Below are 20,115 nucleotides of genomic sequence, written 5' to 3' on the forward strand. Positions count from 1 at the left end.
AAGGAAAAAAATCCAACATTGCATATTTTCATATTTTTGATTGTCGATATTTTATTTTAAATAATGGTAAAGATAAGTTAGAAAATTTGATGTTAAATTTGATAAAACTATTTTTTTTGATTATTCTACTTCTAGTAAAATATTTAGAGTTTTTAACAAAAGAACTTTAGTTGTAGAAGAATCGATGCATGTTGTTTTTGATGAGACTAATGACCTTTCATCAAGAAAGAAAGAAGTTGTTGATGATGCAGATCAAATTAAAGAAGGAATAAAGAAACTCATCCTAAAGGACTCAACCATAAATAATAAGAAAGAGTATGAAGATGATCATGATGATAAGGGTGAAAAGTAATAAGATCAACAAGAGCAAGCTCAAGGCACACATAATCTTCTAAAAGAATGAAGGTATGTCCACAATCATCCCAAAAAACTTATAATTGGTGATTCTACATATGGGGTAGGAACTCGATTTTTTCTTAGAGATGTTAATAATTACTTTACTTTTGTCTCTCATTTTGAACTAAAAATCATTGGTAAAGCCAAAAAAAACTATAATTGGATTAATGCAATGCAAGAAGAACTCAATCAATTTGAAAAAAATAATGTATCGATCCTAGTAACTAGACCTAAAGATCATCCTATAATTGGAACCAAGTGGGTATTTAGAAATAAGCTGGATGAAAATAAAAATATTATTAGAAATAAAGCAAAATTAGTAGCTAAAGGGTATAATCAATAAGAAAGAATTGATTTTGATAAGATTTTTACACCTGTAGCTAGGTTAAAAGCTATAAGACTCTTGATTACCTATGTATGTTTCGTGAACTTTAAATTATTTCAAATAGATATAAAAAATATTTTTCTAAATAGTTTTATTATGAAAGAAGTATATGTAGAGTAGCCTCCTGGTTTAGAAAATCATACTTTCTCAAACCATATTTTCAAATTAAACAAGGCTTTATATGGTTTGAAATAAGCATCTAGAGCATGGCATAAAAGACTTAGTAAATTTTTGCTAAAAAATAATTTTTCAAGAGAAAAAGTAGATACTACTTTTTTCATAAAAAGAAAACTTGATGATATTCTTATTATACAAATATATATTGATGATACAATATTTAGATCTACTAATAAAACTTTATGTCAAAATTTTATCAAGCTCATGCAGGAGGAGTTCGAGATGAGTATGATGGAAGAACTTATATTCTTCCTTGGAGTTCAAATTAAACAAACAAAAGAAGAGATCTCCATTTGCTAAAATAAGTATACAAGAGAGCTATTAAAAAGATTTAGGGTGGAGACCTCCAAAAGCATTGGCAACCCATGAGCCTTTCTTGTAAACTAGATAAGAATGAGAATGATAAGAGTATTGATTTAAAACTTTATAGAGACATGATAGGATCTTTGCTATATCTTACTACTAATAGACCTGATATCATGTTCAGTGTTTATATGTGTGCAAGATTTTAATTTGATCTCAAAGATCATACCTAAATACTGTTAAAAGAATCTTAAAATATTTAAAAGGTACTCAAACTTCAGGCCTATGGTTTTTCAAACAATCATCTATAGACTTAATAGGATATTCAGATGCAGACCTTGCTGGATGTAAATTAGATAGAAAAAATACTAATAAAATTTATCAATTTTTTGAAGTAAACTTAATCTCATGATTTAGTAAAAAATAAAATTTGATGGCATTATCTATGGTCGAGACCGAATACATTACAGTCAAAAGTTGTTGTGCTCAAATCTTGTGGATTAAATAATAATTCGAAGACTTTGGCATGAAACATAATAATATTCTCATAAGATGTGATAATACTAGTATAATTAATCTAACCAAAAATCTAATTTAACATTCTAGATCCAAACATATAGAAATAAGACACTATTTTATTAAAGAACATGTTCAAAATAATGATGTGTTGATTGACTTTGTTTGCTCTAAAAAATAATTAACGGACATCTTTATAAAACTCTTGAATGAAGATAGATTTTGTGAAATTAGAAGAAAGCTAGGAATCTTGGATCCTTATGCTTAGTGCTATCTCTTTGATCTCACTAGATTTTTTTTTCAATTCTTTTGGATATATTGATGTAATCACTTCTTATAATCACTTTTTGAAAATCAATAAAAATATGATTTTTTTTGAAAATTGAGTATGCTTAATGATTGTTAGTTGTTTCATGTTTATACTTATTTGCTTGATGCATTGTATGCTCTATTTATAAATCTAAAGAGGAAAAAAACGTAAAACTCATTCTCTTAAAATCAACTAATTATGCATAATTTGGAAGAAAAAGGGGAGGATCAAGAAAAATAAATTTTCTAGCATTTATTATGAAAGATAAAGGGAGAAAATATTATTGAAACATTAAAAGAAAAATCTTCTTTGGAACTAAATAGGATAGATTATTTTGGAAGTTAATAAAAATAGAAATTATTGATGATCATTTGTCTTAATCTATTTGTACACTCTTGTTGTTCTATTTATTTGATGTATTTTTGAAAAATCATTATTATACTTAAAAAAAATTTATTGATGAATATTTATACTTTGATTAGAGCAATCATAATTTTTTTATTGGACTTATTCATTCATACTTTGTATGATTTGATCCTATCATCATTTTTGATGATGTATTAATATCAAGTTGAATTTGAAATATATTTTTGTATTTCATTATGATTGATCATTTTTTTTAAATAAATTTAAAACTTACTTTTCTTAAATCTTCAAGTGGTATCAAGAAAAATTTTCAAGTAAGTAATTATTTGAGTTGATTCTCAAAATAATTGGTATAAGGATGATTATTTTCACAATCAGTATCAAAAAGATTCTTCTTAAGAAAATTTTCATACTTGGTATCAAACAACTCATTCTTGCCTTGCATTATATTACTTTATCTTTGAAAAAAGAAAAAAAATATTTTAATCTCAAATATATTTTATGTTGATACATTCTTGATATGATACTATTTGAGATAAATTCAAAAAATTTATAACTTTTCTAAATTTAATGGAATGACACCTCTTAAAGAAAAGAAAGAGATATCTTTTGAAAAGATAAAATATATCTTTTGCTTGATTTTGATACTCCAAAATCTTAAGTTTTGAATAAGCTCTATCTTTCTTGAATTTTTTTTAAAGCTCAAAGCATTTTTTTTAACTGAATTTGAGAAGTATTTTTGAATCTATACTTTTGACAAAGGAGAGTAGTGTTATGAAGTTTGTATAAGATTTAATGTTATACAAAATAAAACATATTTTCTAAAATTAGCCAAGTTTGATTTAAATTTAATAAGAAAAAAAGTTTTATTTTCTTCACTCTCAATCCTTGATTCTTTAGAAGTCTTATTCTGAATTTGAAAGTTAAACTCAAGTTTAATCTGAAAGGGGGAGAACTTAAATTGAATATCTTTAGATTTGAGTCTTTGTTTGATTTTATTGCTGCCAAAAAGGAGAGAGGATGTGTGATGAGTATATTGCTTGAAATGAGCATATGTATATGTATGAAATTTAGTATCAAATGCCTAAAATCTAAATTTAGATAAATTGAAACTTTCATGAAGTATCTGTTCATATGTGTTTTTTTGTCACTTCATGATTCATATTGGCAAGCTAATTGAAACACATTATATTTAGTTATTATGGATATGGTTATGTGATCCTCATTATATATTTTTATATTTGGATATGAATGCTATATTTTGTACTATCTTGATGTATGTTTTAATATTCTATTTTATTGGATGGAACTATAAATATTGATTTTTTTTATACTGGGCTAACACTATATATATTTATGGTTGATGCACTGGACTTATGTATCTTTTATTTATATGAAGTCATGTGGTTTTTTGGAATGAAAAATGCAACTCTTGTTGGTACTATTTTGTGTATCTTCTTTGGTACCTTTGTTATTTATGCAGCAGATTTATTTTATATAATCAAAAAGGAAGAGTAGTTTTTAATTAATGATGCCAAAAAAAAAGAGTAAATATATTGTTTGGTATAAGTAATATTTTTAGAAAGTAAAATTTTTAGAAATAATGTGATTTTTATTAGTCCTATATTGTGTGATTTATGCCATTTATGCAGCAGGTTCTACCAATTTGAAAATTTTAGGAGAAGTAATATGTTAACCAAAAATATAAATTTATTTTTCTACATTGATGATGTCAAAAAGGGAGAGTAGTTTGGTGCAACATAGTATAAGCACAAATGTATATTTGCATACCTAACCCCTTAGCTTCCCTAAAAAAGAAATTGCCAAATAAAAGTGAATGCCTTTATAAGATGCATTGAATTGATCATATATACATATATCTTGATCTCTAGCTCCTTCATTTTAAATGGCACTATCTTTCTCCAATGTTAAATTTATTTTATTTTGCTTATACTCAAATATTTTATCATCATCAAAAAAGAGGAGATTGTTGTCTCAAAAGATTGATTTTGATGAGCACAAAATATTTGAAGGGGTACTAATGATTTGTATCTTTGGAGATGTTTTAAAAGTTAATTTTAGAAGATACATAAAATTTTTGATTTGTAAAAATATTTAGAGATGGCTAAAGTAGCAAATTCATCAAGATATAATTGAAATTTTTCGAAAGTCTCAAGATCATTCAAATTGATATCAAATCATTTGGAGGCAATTTCAAAATTTTTGGAAGCCTAAAATTGAAGAAAAGTAAGCTTCGGCAAAAAAGAGCGACCCCTAGGTCGACCTCTTCTGAATGGCACGTCGGTATGCGGGATTTCTAGAGTGGTAGGCAAAAAGGAGTGACCCCTGAAATATCCCATGTGAAAGGGGCAACCTCTGGGTCGTCCCCTACTGTTCCTGAGCTGAAACAGAAAGCCGTTTCTTGATTGAAGTAAAAGGGATGACCCATGAGGTGACCCTTTTCCAAGGGTCGACTTAAGGGGTGCCTGAAGGAACTAGATTTAGAATTTCAGGGTTAGATCTTGAAATTTTTTTAAGATCAGATAGTGGAAGATTAAAATAAATCAAAATTTATCTTATAAAATCATAGAATCCCTAGATCTAAGTGAAGGAACCAGATCTAGGGTTTCAGGGTTAGATCTTGAAACTTTTTCAAGATCAGGCAGCAGAAGACTAAAATAAATCAAAATTTATCTTATAAAACTAAAAAATTCTTAGATCTAAGATCTTATTATATGATTATTACATAGCATTAAATCAAAAATTAAAATATAAAGAGTAAGAACTACATGTTGATCATATTAACATGTTTCTATACTACATCTAATGTATGTAAAATATAATAGATCGGATCTATTACCTTGCAAGTTAGACATTCTAACTTTATTGATCCGGACTTGAGGATGATGTTGCGAGCCTCATATACATCCAGTCTCTAGGAGTCATCCACATGAGCCTATGAATCACGATCAGAAGTCCTGGTTCAGGAAATCAGCACAGTATGCTAGTACTGCACTGATCCTTCTTCGATGGTCGATCAGATGCCTCCTTCTTCTTAATTTAAACTCTTCCAAAGATAAGAAGTAGGAGAAGGAGTTTTAGATCTGAGACACTCTTAGAAAACTCAAGATGGAGGAAGGAAAGAGGTGAACACAGCAACCCTAGAAGAAGACCCTCTTCTTCTTCTCTTTGCTCTCACCTAGACACCTAGCCTTGTGTCAATTGTATCTCCATGCCCCAACCTTTTTTCTCCCTAATTTTGGCATGCCTCAAAGGTCTCTATTTTTTCTATATTTCATAAAAAAATTATAAAAAAATTCATTTTAAATAGAGAGATATGATAGAGTCATTGTCTAGGTCAAATACCTAGTCAAGGATTATCTAAACATTGCAAGACAAGGGGCGCCCAACTCTTGGGCTCTCCCTCTTTCTTTTTGTGCATGGACCACTAGCAAAGGGCACATATTATGTGCCATAAAAACCATAAAAATTCTAAAAAAAATTGAATAAAATCAGTGCCATAAGGAAAGAGTTTTGGTTTCCTAAAACTCTATCTTATAGAATTTGAAATCCAAACTAATTCCTACTTTGACTTGATCCACAACCACTTTCCATGTAAGAGAGAAAGAAAGAAAAATTTTGGGCATGTGTGAAGACTTGGAAGAGAGGGTTTTGTCATACAAAATAAGAGAAAGTGGGCATGGGGTAAGAGAGAGTGGGCATGGGGGCTAAATTGGCACAAGGTGGAATCCTAGTCTTACTAGGATTCAATCTATGTCTTGTTCCAATCTGGTTTCTCAAACCAAATCAAACCAAAATTAAATCAACCTAATTAAAATAGGTCTTAATCTAGTTAAGAACCTAATTTAATCAAATTAAATTAAATTTAAATCTGATTTAATTTTTTAATCGAATTAGAAATTAGGTTGACCAAAGTCCTATTTGAACTAGGACTACTTTTTTCTTGCACTTGGCTTATCCAATAAACCAATTGAACTTGATCCAATCAAGTCCAAACTAAATCTAATTAAATTATATTTAATTAGACTTAATCTCAATCTTTTGGCTTAATCAAATTAAGTCAATTAGCAATCGAATTACTAATCGATCCTCCTACAACACTTGCACTAGGTTAAATGTCAATCATATTAATCGTTTAACCCTAGAATGATTCTTAATCATTGATCAACCATCCGATCAGATCATGAACTCTAATATGTGTGAACTCATAGGTCTGAACTTAAGTCGATAGCACAGAAATAAATTTTTATACCAATCGAAGTGACTATCTAGCAATGGTGCCCGACGGTCGGATAGATCGAATGTGTAGAACAACATCCTTAGAACCCATACGGATATAGTTTTCATATAATTCATCTCCTTGATCAAAATGATCATAGGACACCTCAGAGTTCCACTGTCAACTCTGATCAGGTTGTCCATATTATATTTCAAAATATCAAATCCATTTGATGGATTACCCTGACCAAGATTTTGCTAAATTGAAATACAGTGACTCATTCTTCTCCAACTCTGGGAGTGGTCAATCCCATCTCGATCACACTCTGACTTCACAAGTACTTACTGTGCCCAGAAGCCTTTCGTCACTGAATTAAAAATTCAGTTAGTCTAGTATCAAAGCACAGTGAGTTGCTTGTAAGTCACTGAGGCAATCTCAAGTCTAAGGGACACTTATACCTATATCCCATCAGAGACATTCTCGACAACAGAATGCTCTGAAATTGGTCACGTTCAATGATGATGTACCCTTATATCTCATCTGTATGCCATACCAGTGTCTCCACACTCCTTGGTTAGAAAGACAACCAACCCATATGGCCTATAGCGATCTATGCTCGATAGAAGCTGTCGTTCTTATTAACACCTATCATTTGGTCATGAACAGTTTTAAGGACTAATCGATAAATCTTCTCTTTATCGAACCTAAATAGTCCTAAGGACTTCATCACAATAATGAAGTTCATTAGAAGATGAAGACTTATGATGAAAATATCAAAAATATATTTTATTTATTAACAAATCAATTACAATACAAGGTAGCTCAACCATCAATAGTTTGACGATTGACTTTTGGGACATATTTTTCAACAACTCCCACTTGTCCTAAAGCCACTCGCACAGTATCTAATACCCATCTTCGACTTGTGGTTGTCGAACTCCTTTATTGCTAGGGCTTTAGTGAAGGGGTTGGTCAGGTTCTCCTTTTCGTCGATTTTCTAAAGGTCGAAATCACCTCGATCCACGATCTCCCGTATCATTTGGAAGCTATGCAAAATGTGCTTCATCTGCTGGTATGCTTTGGGTTCCTTCACCTGAGCTATGACACCAGTGCTGTTGCAGTAGAGCAGGACTGGACCATTGAGGGAGGGTGATACTCCGAGCTCGGTGATGAATTTTCTCAGCCACACAGCTTCCTTCGTAGCATTCAATGCTGCGATGTACTCCACCTCACAAATAGAGTCTGCCACAGCATGCTGCTTGGAACTCTTCCAGCAGATGGCTCCACCATTTAGAGTAAAGTATAACCCGACATGCTTCTACTGTCATCATGGTCAGATTGAAAGCTAGAGTCTGTGAACCCCACTGTTGCCCAGCTATGCAACCCAAGAGGGGGGGTGAATTGGGTTTTAAAAAAATTTTAAGCTTAACTAATAACTTATGAAAAGTGTTTATCAAAAGCTAAATGAATGAGGAGAAAGACTTTAGTTCAAGATTAATTACCTAAAGCAAGAATGCAAGGAAATAATGAAGAGTTAAAGAGAAGCAATAATGCACACCACAAACACAAGGATTTATAGTAGTTCGGTGCCAATCTTGCACCTACATCCACTCTCCAAGCTCCTACTTGAGAATTCCAATCCACTAAACTTGTATTCAACCCGAATACAAACGTCGAAATCTCCGACACTAGCTATCCCAAGCTAGTCCACTTGTTTTCCGGGTACAAGCCAACCCAATATACTCCGATTTCAGGTTCGGATCAACCTTCCCTTATTTTGGAACCCCTCCAAAATAAAAATAATTACTCACAAAGAGTAAAACAGTTTATAGCATAAATAAGTATAAAAAAAGCTCCTTTAATGAGCGAATATAACTTTAAATACACTTTACTCAAGTGAAGAAGCCCCTTTTGGATTTTCTCAAAGTGGATGAAGAATTGAATGAACGCTTGAGGAGTTGGTGAGCTTTGATTGAAGGCTTCTTGAAGGCTTTAAATGAGCTCTTGATTAGGGTTGAAAAGTTGGCTTGAGAAACCCTCTCTTTTGAATGCTCTTGAAAGCTCTCTTGAATGCTCTTCAAATCTCTTTCTTTCTCTTCTTAATGTCTTGCTTATCTCTTGTCAATCTCTTTCTTGTTTTCCACCTTTTGAAACCTTTTATAACTTTAAGAAATAGAGGAAAATATTCTAGACAGAAAAAGAGCCGTTAGAGCACATTAAATGAGCATTAAAAGCAACTAAAATGGGTTAAAAACTAGCCGTTGCGGACAAATCCCATCGCAGGGGTCGACTCATGAGTCGACTCATGCCTCAGGGGTCGACTCATGAGTCGACCTCTGTTGCAACAACCAGAAATTGGGTTTCTGGAATTTTTGGCCCAAACATGCAGAAGTCGACTCATGCCTTGTGGGTCGACTCATGAGTCGACTCACAGGTCGTGCCAAGCCAAAAATCCAGCATGCCAACAGAAATTTCAGCATGCCAAGCTGCTCATTGTGCCATGAGCTGACTCATGAGTCGACTCATGGAATTCAAACATGCATAACTTCAAAAATACAAGTCCAAAAAAAATAAAATTTTCATCAATAGATCATAAATCTTTTGTTCTACCAAATAATACTATTAAATCAGGATTTTGGTAAAATTATAATTTTACCCCTGAAGAGCACAAAGACTTTTTCAAATAAAAATATTGGTGCCCCTTCAATCTGCTTTGTAATCATCAAAATCAATCTTGGAGCAACAATCTCCCCCTTTTTGATGATGACAAAATACTTGAACAAAAGCATTTATGTGAATCATGAATTTCAAAAGGATGCATTATAAGTGCATATGCTTGAAAAGAGTATTGATTCTTTTGGCATGTGATACAAATGGTCATATGCATAAATAGTTTGCCCATTTGCTTAAAGATTTGAAAATTTGCTCATTAGATTATGTGATTTTGGTGTTAGAGCAAAAAATTTATTTTTGTTATCAGAGCAAGCTGTATTTTGAAAAAATTTTAGTTTTAGTATTAGAGCAAAAAATAATTAGGTGTGCCAATGCATGTCTAAGAGTGAATCTGAAAAGTGTATCAGAGCATTTTAAACTTAAGATTCATCAGAGCAAGTAAAAATTTTACAATGTATCAGAGCAAGTTAAGAATTTTAAGATGTATCAGAGCAAGTTAAATTTCTTAAGATGTATCAGAGCAAGTTGGAATTTTAAAGCATATCAGAGCATATTTAAATTTTTAAAGCAAATCAGAGCATATGTAAAGAAGTAATTTAAAAGGTTGCTCATTTGCATTGTACTTAGCATTTTACTTTTGATATTGTTCTTTAAATTCTCCAATTCATTCATTAATTTCTCATAATTTGTAGTTTTGCTTTTGATGGGTTTCTTTTTCTTTCTCATAATTTATGGTTTTACTTTTGATGGATTTTTTTTTCTTTAATTTCTCCCCCTTTTTGACATCATCAAACATGGTTAACTCCCCCTCTTTTTCTGAATATGTTTTCTCTTTAATACTTTTAGTGCTAATCATTAATGTTTGCTCCCCCTTAATACAGCAATCATTAACAACAATCATCAACAAAGAGAAGCAGTTTCAACAAGGGAATATATATAACCAAAAGATGATCATTACAAAGAGTAGATATATAAGTGAAAGATAATTAAAACCATAATTGTTTCAATACATATTTCTTAATATAAAAGTCAACTAGCTAATGTTAATATATGGCCCCAAAATATAGATCTTAGACAGAACAAGACACTGACACCTAGGATCTAGTAAAGATCATAACTAGAAGGATCGGAGTCGTCAGATATGGGATGAGGAGCTGATGGATCTCGACCAGAAGTGCGTCCTCTACCCCGTCTGCCTCTGGCACGAGCAGGAGAGCGAGATGAACTAGGAGACTGAGAACGCTGCGAGGCCAAGGACTGGACAGAAAGAGTGAGTCTGATGGAATCAAGTACGTTCAGTGCTCTGAAAACAGACTGAAGTAGAGCAGTGAACTGAGTGGATGCATGCTCACTCGATCCTCGGATCTCTCTCTTCAGTAACTCATATCCACCCTCCAGTGCACCTCTGAGCCTGCCAGCCTCTGTAGTAAGGTCTGTGACCTCAATAGTGGACTCCTGTGGCTGAGGATGGGCCAAAGCTAGGACTTGCCCCTGCAAGTCAAGAACTCTGCCAGTCAGTCTCCAAACGGTGTCCTCAAGCTGCTGAATCCGGATAGACTGATCTGATATCATCTGAAACACAGTGGAGATATGGGGAGTCATGGTCTGATCAGATGAAGTAGCCCCTGGTGCAAATGTAGTACTGCTCCACTGACTAGATAGCAAAGAAGCCACACGCTGTGATATCTGCTCGATCTGATCATTAGCCAGTCTGAACTTTGATGGAGGTGCTCTGCTCTCTGGCTGATGTACTGGTGTGGGCATCCTGGTGAACTCTGAAGGGCCAGCCTCTGGATCTGGAATGAACTGGATATCTGGTGATGCTGCCCTGAAGTCATGGATAGGAGATGATGGACCTTGTTCTTCAGCTCTGTCTTCAGCTCTGTCCTCAGCTCTGTCCTCAGCTCTCTCCTCAGAACCCTTGATCCAACCACCATCAGTCTTTGTAAAACCCATTCGGTGCAGGGTGTGTTGGTTGAAGGTGTCTACATGAGAGAGCTTAGTAGATGCCTCCCCCTCACAGCTAACTCCAAACCTCCTAAAAACTCGAGTAAGGGCCATACCAAAAGGCAAGTGTGCCTTGGATCTGTTCAAAGTCTCTCTCATGGCCTCTATCATTAGTGCAGAGAGGTTCAGGGGGGTTTGAGTGATAACATGAAACATAATACAAATATCTCTGCTGGAAAGTAGATCATGCCTACCACTCCTAGGGAAGAAGAGCTTCATCACCAACTGATGTAGGATCCTCATCTCAATAGACAAAATCTTTGCTTCCAATTTATTTAAACTCCCTGAGTAGGCTCCCCCTAGAATAACACTGATCCCCTCTTCCTTTACTGGGAGTTCCATATAAGAGTTCCATATACTAGGATCCAAACAAATATCAACACCCTTGACTGTTGAAGTCACTGACCCATTCCCATAATGCAAATTCTGATAAAATTCTCTGACTAGGTCTACATAAGTGACTTCCTTAAGGGAGCAGTAGAAACCCCATCCTTGGTTTTTAATTTTAGTTCCAAAAGTAAAACCCTCTTTTTCAAAGAACCGAAAATCCACATTCTTTTCGGTTTCAACTTTCCTATCAGATAGATGATTCTTACTGGGGCTAAGGGATGATTGAGAAGGACCTTGAGATGACACAGAAGCCGGAGTGGGAGCAGTGGAGGACTGAGCAGCTTGCCTTTTCCTTCGGACATTTTCTTCTAGCTCACGGACCGACTTTCTTCTTTGTGGAAGCTTCATCTTTGGAGCCATATTCACCACAGTAGCAGGCAGAGAGACTTGGAGGATCAAGTGGATGAGTGGAAGAAGGATTACAAAAGAATGGAGAGGGATTTTGGTGGAGAGAAGAGGCGGATTAGAGAAGAACGGAGGAGTGCTAGGGCACGCTCCAACCGTTTCAAACAAAGGGAGAAAGCACGAAGATCCCTTTTCCCAGGTGGCGATTTATGGTGGAGAGGAGAAGGGAGAAGAACCTTGAGCTAGATCCTCGGTTTTGGAGAGAATGGAAATGGGGAAGTCGGTTTTTGGAAGGAGGAAGATGAAAGGATGAGTCGGCTCACGAACAGGATCCCAAATAAAAAGAAGGAGCCCGTGGGAAGTTGGAAAAAATTACAAGTTTGCCATGGGGTCGACTCAAGGGGGTCGACTCATGAAGCTTAGAAATTCAAAAAAAATACGAATAAATTCTAAAAAAATTTAAAATTTTTGGGAGAAAGAATTTTGCTCAAAGACAAATTTTGAGAATGATAAACTTGAGCTTTTGGGACCAAGATAGATGTTGGAAATTGAGCTCTAAGAATTTTTGACATCAATTCTTTGGAAATTGAGAAATATTTAGGCATATGGATCAAGAATTCCTATATTTCTCCTAATTTCACAGAATCTGTCCTCACTAAGGGCCTTCGTAAAGATATCAGCTAATTGATTTTCAGTGTAAACATATTCAAGAATTATATTTTTATTTTGAACATGTTCTCTTATAAAGTGATGTCTTATTTCAATATGTTTGGATCTTGAATGTTGAATTGGATTTTTAGATAGATTTATGGCACTTGTGTTGTCACATCTTATTAGTGTTTCATTAAGTTTGATTCCAAAGTCTTCGAGTTGTTGCTTAATCCACAAGATTTGAGCACAACAACTTCCGGCTACAATGTATTCGGCCTCAGCCGTAGACAGTGCTACCAAATTTTGATTCTTGCTAAACCAGGAGATTAGGTTAACTTCAAGAAATTGGCAAGTTTCACTTGTGCTTTTTCTATCTAATTTACATCCAGCAAAATCAGCATCTGAATATCCTAATAAATCAATTTGTGAGTCCTTAGAGTACCATAACCCTAGAGTTTGAGTACCATTCAAGTATCTAAGGATTCTTTTAACAGCATTCAAATGAGATTCTTTAGGATTAGATTGATATCTAGCACATAAACAAACACTAAACATGATATCAGGCCTACTTGTAGTTAAATATAATAATGATCCAATCATACCTCTATAGTATTTTAAGTCTACACATTTACCTTCATCATCCTTGTCAAGCTTACATGAGGGGCTCATGGGTGTGCCAATAGGTTTGGAGTTCTCCATTCCAAATCTTTTGAGTAGTTCCTTGGTGTACTTGCTTTGGGTGATGGAGATTCCCTCTTTTGTTTGTTTGATTTGGAGTCCGAGGAAGAAGGTAAGTTCTCCCATCATGCTCATCTCGAACTCCCCCTGCATGAGCTTAGCAAAGTCTTAACAAAGAGATTCATTAGTAGACCCAAAAATTATATCATCAACATAAATTTGTATTACTAACATATCATTTTGATTTCTTTTAATAAAGAGGGTTGTATCTACATTACCTCTTGAAAAACCATTGTTTAGTAAGAATTTGCTTAGCCTATCATACCAAGCCCTAGGTGCTTGTTTTAATCCATATAAAACTTTATTTAATTTAAAAACATGATCAGAAAAAGCATGATTTTCAAATCCCGAGGGTTGTTCTACATAGACTTCTTCAGCAATATATCCATTTAAAAATGCACTTTTGACATCCATTTGAAATAATTTGAATTTCATAAAGCAAGCATACGCAAGTAGAAGTCTAATGGCTTCTAATCTAGCAACAGGTGCAAAGGTTTCATCAAAATCAATTCCTTCTTCTTGATTATATCCTTTAGCAACCAGTCTTGCTTTATTTCTAATTACATTACCATGCTCATCTAATTTGTTTCTAAAGACCCATTTTGTGTCAATTATTGAATAATTTTTAGGTCTTGATACTAAGGTCCAAACATTATTTCTTTCAAATTGATTAAGTTTCTCTTGCATTGCATTAATCCAATTATGATCATTTTCAGCTTCTTCAATAGTTTTTGGTTCAAGTTGAGATACAAAAGCACAATGATTAAATACATCTCTAAGTGAAGAATGAGTTTTCACCCCATGCATAGGATCACCAATAATTAACTCCTTAGGGTGGTTGTAAACATACCTCCATTCCTTGGGTAGGTCATTTGTACCTTGAGGTTGTTCTTGAATTTCTTCACCTCTCTCATCTTGTTTGTCTTCTTGATCCTCATCCTCTGGAGTTGTTGAATCTTTCAGAGTGATCTCCTTCATACCTTCTATTAGTGGATCTGCATCATCAACACCCTCATTCTTCCTTGAAGGAAGATCGTTAGATTCATCAAAAACAACATGTATGGACTCCTCAACTACTAAAGTTCTTTTATTAAAAACTCTAAAAGCTTTACTAGTGGAGGAGTAACCCAGAAAGATTGCTTCATCTGATTTTGCATCAAATTTATCAAGTCTTTCTTTACCATTATTTAATACAAAACATCGGCAACCAAAAATATGAAAATATACAATATTTGATTTTCTTTCTTTCCAAAGTTCATAGGGGGTTTTCTTTAAAATTTGTCTAATCAAGGCACGATTTAAAATGTAACATGCTGTGTTAATTGCTTCCGTCCAAAAATATCTTGGAAGGTTGCTTTCACAAAGCATGGTACGGGCCATTTCTTCTAAAGTTCTGTTTTTCCTTTCAACTACCCCATTTTGTGGGGTGTCCTAGGAGCAGAGAAGTTATGGCCAATTTCATTTTCATCACAAAAATTTTCAAAGTCTTGATTTTCAAATTCAGTTCCATGATCACTTCTAATATTTTGAATTGAAAATTCTTTTTCATTAGTGACTTTTCGGTGAAATTTAGTGAAAATATGAAAAGTTTCATCTTTGTGTCCCAAAAAGAAAACCCAAGTAAAATGAGAGTAATCATCTATAATTACAAAATCATATCGTTTTCCTCCTAGACTAGTGGTTCTAGTTGGTCCAAATAAGTCCATATGCAAAAGCTCTAAAGGTCTAGAAGTTGAAACAATATTTTTGGATTTAAATGAAACTCTAGTTTGTTTATCTAGTTGGCATGCATCACAAATTCTATCTTTTTCAAAATTCAGTTTAGGCAAGCCAAGAACTAATTCTTTCTTAATTAATTTTGAAAGAGAATGCATGCTAATATGTGCAAGTCTACGATGCCAAAGCCAACTAGTCTCATTAACTTTAGCATTCAAGGATACTAGGCATTGCATGTCTATTTTGGCTAAATCATTTAAATCTACCATATAAACATTGCCATGTCTATGTCCTATAAATTTAATGCCATCGTTAATAGGACTAGTCACAATGCAAACAGATGATTCAAAAATAACTTTATACCCTTTATCACAAAATTGACTAATGCTAAGTAAGTTATGCTTTAAACCTTTAACTAACAAAATATTTTCAATATATTTGGAGGGAGTGATACCAATGTTACCTATCCCGATGATCTTTCCTTTGCCATTATCTCCAAAGGTGACCATCCCTCCATCCTTAGCATCAAGCGTGATGAATTGTGATTCATCACCAGTCATGTGTCTCGAGCATCCACTGTCAAGATACCATTTTCTGTTTCCTCCTTGGGATGCTATACACACCTGCAAGCAAAAGTCAAGTTTTTGTTTTAGGTACCCAAGCTTTCTTGGGTCCTTTTTGGTTAGTCAAAATGGTTCCTTTTGGAACCCATATTTTCTTTATAGTTGTGTTTGCAGATTTGTTAAAGAGGCAAGTGTATGATTTATGTCCAACTCTATCACATTTGAAACAAGTAATATTAGTAGACTTTTTGGTTAGTCAAAATGGTTCCTTTTCAAAAATTTTTGTTTCTTCAAGGGGTTATAGCCAAGTCCAGCCTTATCATATATGGCTTTTTGATTATCAAGAATCATATTTAGTTTGTTTGAACTTAAGGTGAACTTATCTACTATAGGTTTCAGCTTGTTAATTTCATTCTTTAAGCTTTGATTTTCTTGAAGCAAGGTGGATTTTTCAATTGAAAGGCTTTCAGCTTGTTTCACTAAGGACTGATTTTTCAATTTCAGTTCTTTGTTTTTCATCCCTAGTTTCTTTAATTCATCAATTAAATCATAGAATGCTTCATGCAATTCTTCAAATGTAAATTCACTAGGGGTTTCAGAAATTATCTCATTTTCGTGTGCCATAAGGCACAGGTTGGCTTGTTCGATTGAGGTTTTCTCATCGGAGCTTGAGTCATCACTCGCACTCCATGTGGCCATCATTACCTTCTTCTTGAACTTTTTGGGACCTTTCTTCAGTTGTGGACATTCGGATTTGAAATGTCCCGGCTTCTTGCACTCGTAGCAGATAAGGGGTTGATCTTTCTCTTTCTCTTTGCTTTGTTCCCCTTTTGTGAATGGTCTCTTTCTCATCCCCTGTTTTCTTTTTCTTAGAAATTTCTTGAATCTCCAGGTGATGAGTGTCATCTCTTCATCCTGTTCTTCATCTTCTGTATCATCAGTTTCTTCATCAGGAGAAGCTGTAGATTTGAGGGCAATGGTTCTTTTCTTTTTGACTTCATCCTCTTGATGTTGCTTCATGCTTAGCTCATGAGTCATCAAAGATCCAAGAAGCTCTTCTAGAGGTAGAGTGTTCAAGTCCTTCGCTTCTTGGATAGCAGTCACCTTGGCTTTCCAAGTTCTTGGCAATGATCTGAGAATCTTTCTTACAAGCTCACTGTTAGTATAGGACTTGCCAAGACTCTTTAAACCATTAATTATATCAGTAAAGAGAGTAAACATTACAGTTATGGACTCATCATGCTCCATTTTAAACAATTCATATTTATGCACAAGCATGTTTATTTTAGACTCTTTTACTTGATTTGTTCCCTCATGGGTTACTTCTAATCTATCCCATATTTTTTTAGCAGATGAACAAGTAGAAATACGATTAAATTCGTTAGCATCAAGAGCACAATAAAGTACATTCATTGCTTTAGCATTTAATTGTGCCAATTTCTTATCAACCTCATCCCATTCTTTCTCGGGTTTGGTTGACTCCTCACCATCTATAATTTTAGTGGGTGTGTGAGGACCGTTCACTATGATACTCCACATATCATAGTCGAGTGCTTGTATGAATATCTTCATCCGAGCTTTTCAATAGGTGTAATTAGACCCATTGAAAAGTGGAGGTTGGTTGGTGGATTGCCCCTCGGCTAGAGAAGTACCGACATGGGTTGCCATAGATCTTTGGCTCTTTGATTGTTTAGATCAAAGAAGGGCTAGAGCACTGGGCTCTGATACCACTTGTTGCCCAGCTATGCAACCTAAGAGGGGGGGTGAATTGGGTTTTAAAAAAATTTTAAACTTAACTAATAACTTATGAAAAGTGTTTGTCAAAAGCTAAATGAATGAGGAGAAAGACTTTAGTTCAAGATTAATTACCTAAAGCAAGAATGCAAGGAAATAATGAAGAGTTAAAGAGAAGTAATAATGCACACCACAAACACAAGGATTTATAGTGGTTCGGTGCCAACCTTGCATCTACATCCACTCTCCAAGCTCCTACTTGGGAATTCCAATCCACTAAACTTGTATTCAACCCGAATACAAACGTCGGAAACTCCGACACTAGCTATCCCAAGCTAGTCCACTTGTTTTCTGGGTACAAGCCAACCTAATACACTCCGATTTCAGGTTCGGATCAACCTTCCCTTATTTTGGAACCCTCCAAAACAAAAACAATTACTCACAAAGAGTAAAACAGTTTATAGCACAAATAAGTACAAGAAAAGCTCCTTTAATGAGCGAATATAACTTTAAATACACTTTACTCAAGTGAAGAAGCCCCTTTTGGATTTTCTCAAAGTGGATGAAGAATTGAATGAACGCTTGAGGAGTTGGTGAGCTTTGATTGAAGGCTTCTTGAAGGCTTTAAATGAGCTCTTGATTAGGGTTGAAAAGTTGGCTTGAGAAATCCTCTCTTTTGAATGCTCTTGAAAGCTCTCTTGAATGCTCTTCAAATCTCTTTCTTTCTCTTCTTAATGTCTTGCTTATCTCTTGTCAATCTCTTTCTTATTTTCCACCTTTTGAAACCTTTTATAGCTTTAAGAAATAGAGAAAAATATTTTAGGCAGAAAAAGAGCCATTAGAGCACATTAAATGAGCATTAAAAGCAACTAAAACGGGTTAAAAACTAGCCGTTGCGGACAAATCCCGTCGCAGGGGTCGACTCATGAGTCGACTCATGAGTCGACCTCTGTTGCAACAACCAGAAATTGGGTTTCTGGAATTTTGGCCCAAACATGCAGAAGTCGACTCATGAGTCGACTCATGCCTTATGGGTCGACTCATGAGTCGACTCACAGGTCGTGCCAAGTCAAAAATCCAGCGTGCCAACAGAAATTTCAGCGTGCCAAGCTACTCATTGTGCCATGAGCTGACTCATGAGTCGACTCATGGAATTCAAACATGCATAACTTCAAAAATACAAGTCCAAAAATAATAAAATTTCACCAATAGATCATAAATCTTTTGCTCTACCAAATGATACTATCAAATCAGGGTTTTGGTAAAATTATATTTTGCCCCTGAAGAGCATAAGACTTTTTCAAATAAAAATATTTGTATCCCTTCAATCTGCTTTGTAATCATCAAAATCAATCTAGGAGCAACAAGGAGGCACCTGATCAACCATCAAAGAAGGATCAGTGCAGTACTAGCATACTGTGCTGATTTCCTGAAGCAGGACTTCTGATCGAGATTCGTGGGCTCGTGTGGATGACTCCTAGAGGCCGAACGTATGTGTGGCTTGCAAATCATCCTCAAGCCCGGATCAGCGAGGTTAGAACGTCTAACTTTAAGGTAATAGATCTGATCTATTGTTTAATACATACATTAGATGTAGTATAGAAACATGTTGATATGATCAACATATAGTTCATGCTATATTTATATATTTTAATTTTTGATTTAATACTATGTAATAATCATGTAATAGGATATTAGATCTAGGTATTCTTTGATTTTAAAAAATAATTTTGATTTATTTTAGTCTTTCGCTGTATGATCTTGAAAAAGTTTTCAAGATCTAACCCTGAAACCCTAGATCTGGTTCCTACAATTGGTATCAGAGCAAGGTTCTTTATTACATGATTATTTATACATGCTTAGATTATTTCTTAGATTAGATCTAATTTATAATCTGATTATTAAATCTGAAATTAAAATTTTAGATCAATCACGAACTGCAAGGTTGTCCTGCTTAAGGTTTACCCCTTACAGTGCAAAGGTTGTCCTAGTTTGTGTAGATCTATCTTTAATCATAAATTTGTTAGATATGATCTAGATTAAATTTATGATTTATTAGATTTAAAAGGTATTTAAATCTAAAATAAAATCTCTTTGTTAATAATTTTTGTGCAAAGAAATTATTTAAAGTTAAAATTATTTCAATTACATGAACCTGTTTAGATTAGATCTAAAGTAGTTTCATGTTTATTTCACTTGTATCTTGATTATGAATCAAACATGCAATATGGTTGCTAGAATCATATTGTAAAATTATTTTACAAATATAAAAATTATTTTTTTGAAAAGCCGAATCCAACCCTCAGCCCAAAACTTAATTAAAAATTAAGAAGTTGTTTGATTAGGTTCTAGGATTGTGAATTGAAGAACCTAAGACACAAACCATAACACATTGGGTTAATGGGTTAGTGGAAATTAGGTCCATTAATTGGGTTAGACCTATGGTTAGATTGAAGATGGACTTAATTAGAGAATTGACTAAATCTAATCAATTATTGTCTTAGATTAGGTCAAGGATTCTCTAAATCAATTACAATAGTTGTAGTTGGTCAAGTCCATATCTTTAACGAGAACCAAATGGACTTGATTTTTGACTAAGCGGTCT

Source organism: Elaeis guineensis, chromosome 10, assembly GCF_000442705.2.
Source record: "Elaeis guineensis isolate ETL-2024a chromosome 10, EG11, whole genome shotgun sequence".
In the NCBI taxonomy this organism is placed as follows: domain Eukaryota; kingdom Viridiplantae; phylum Streptophyta; class Magnoliopsida; order Arecales; family Arecaceae; genus Elaeis; species Elaeis guineensis.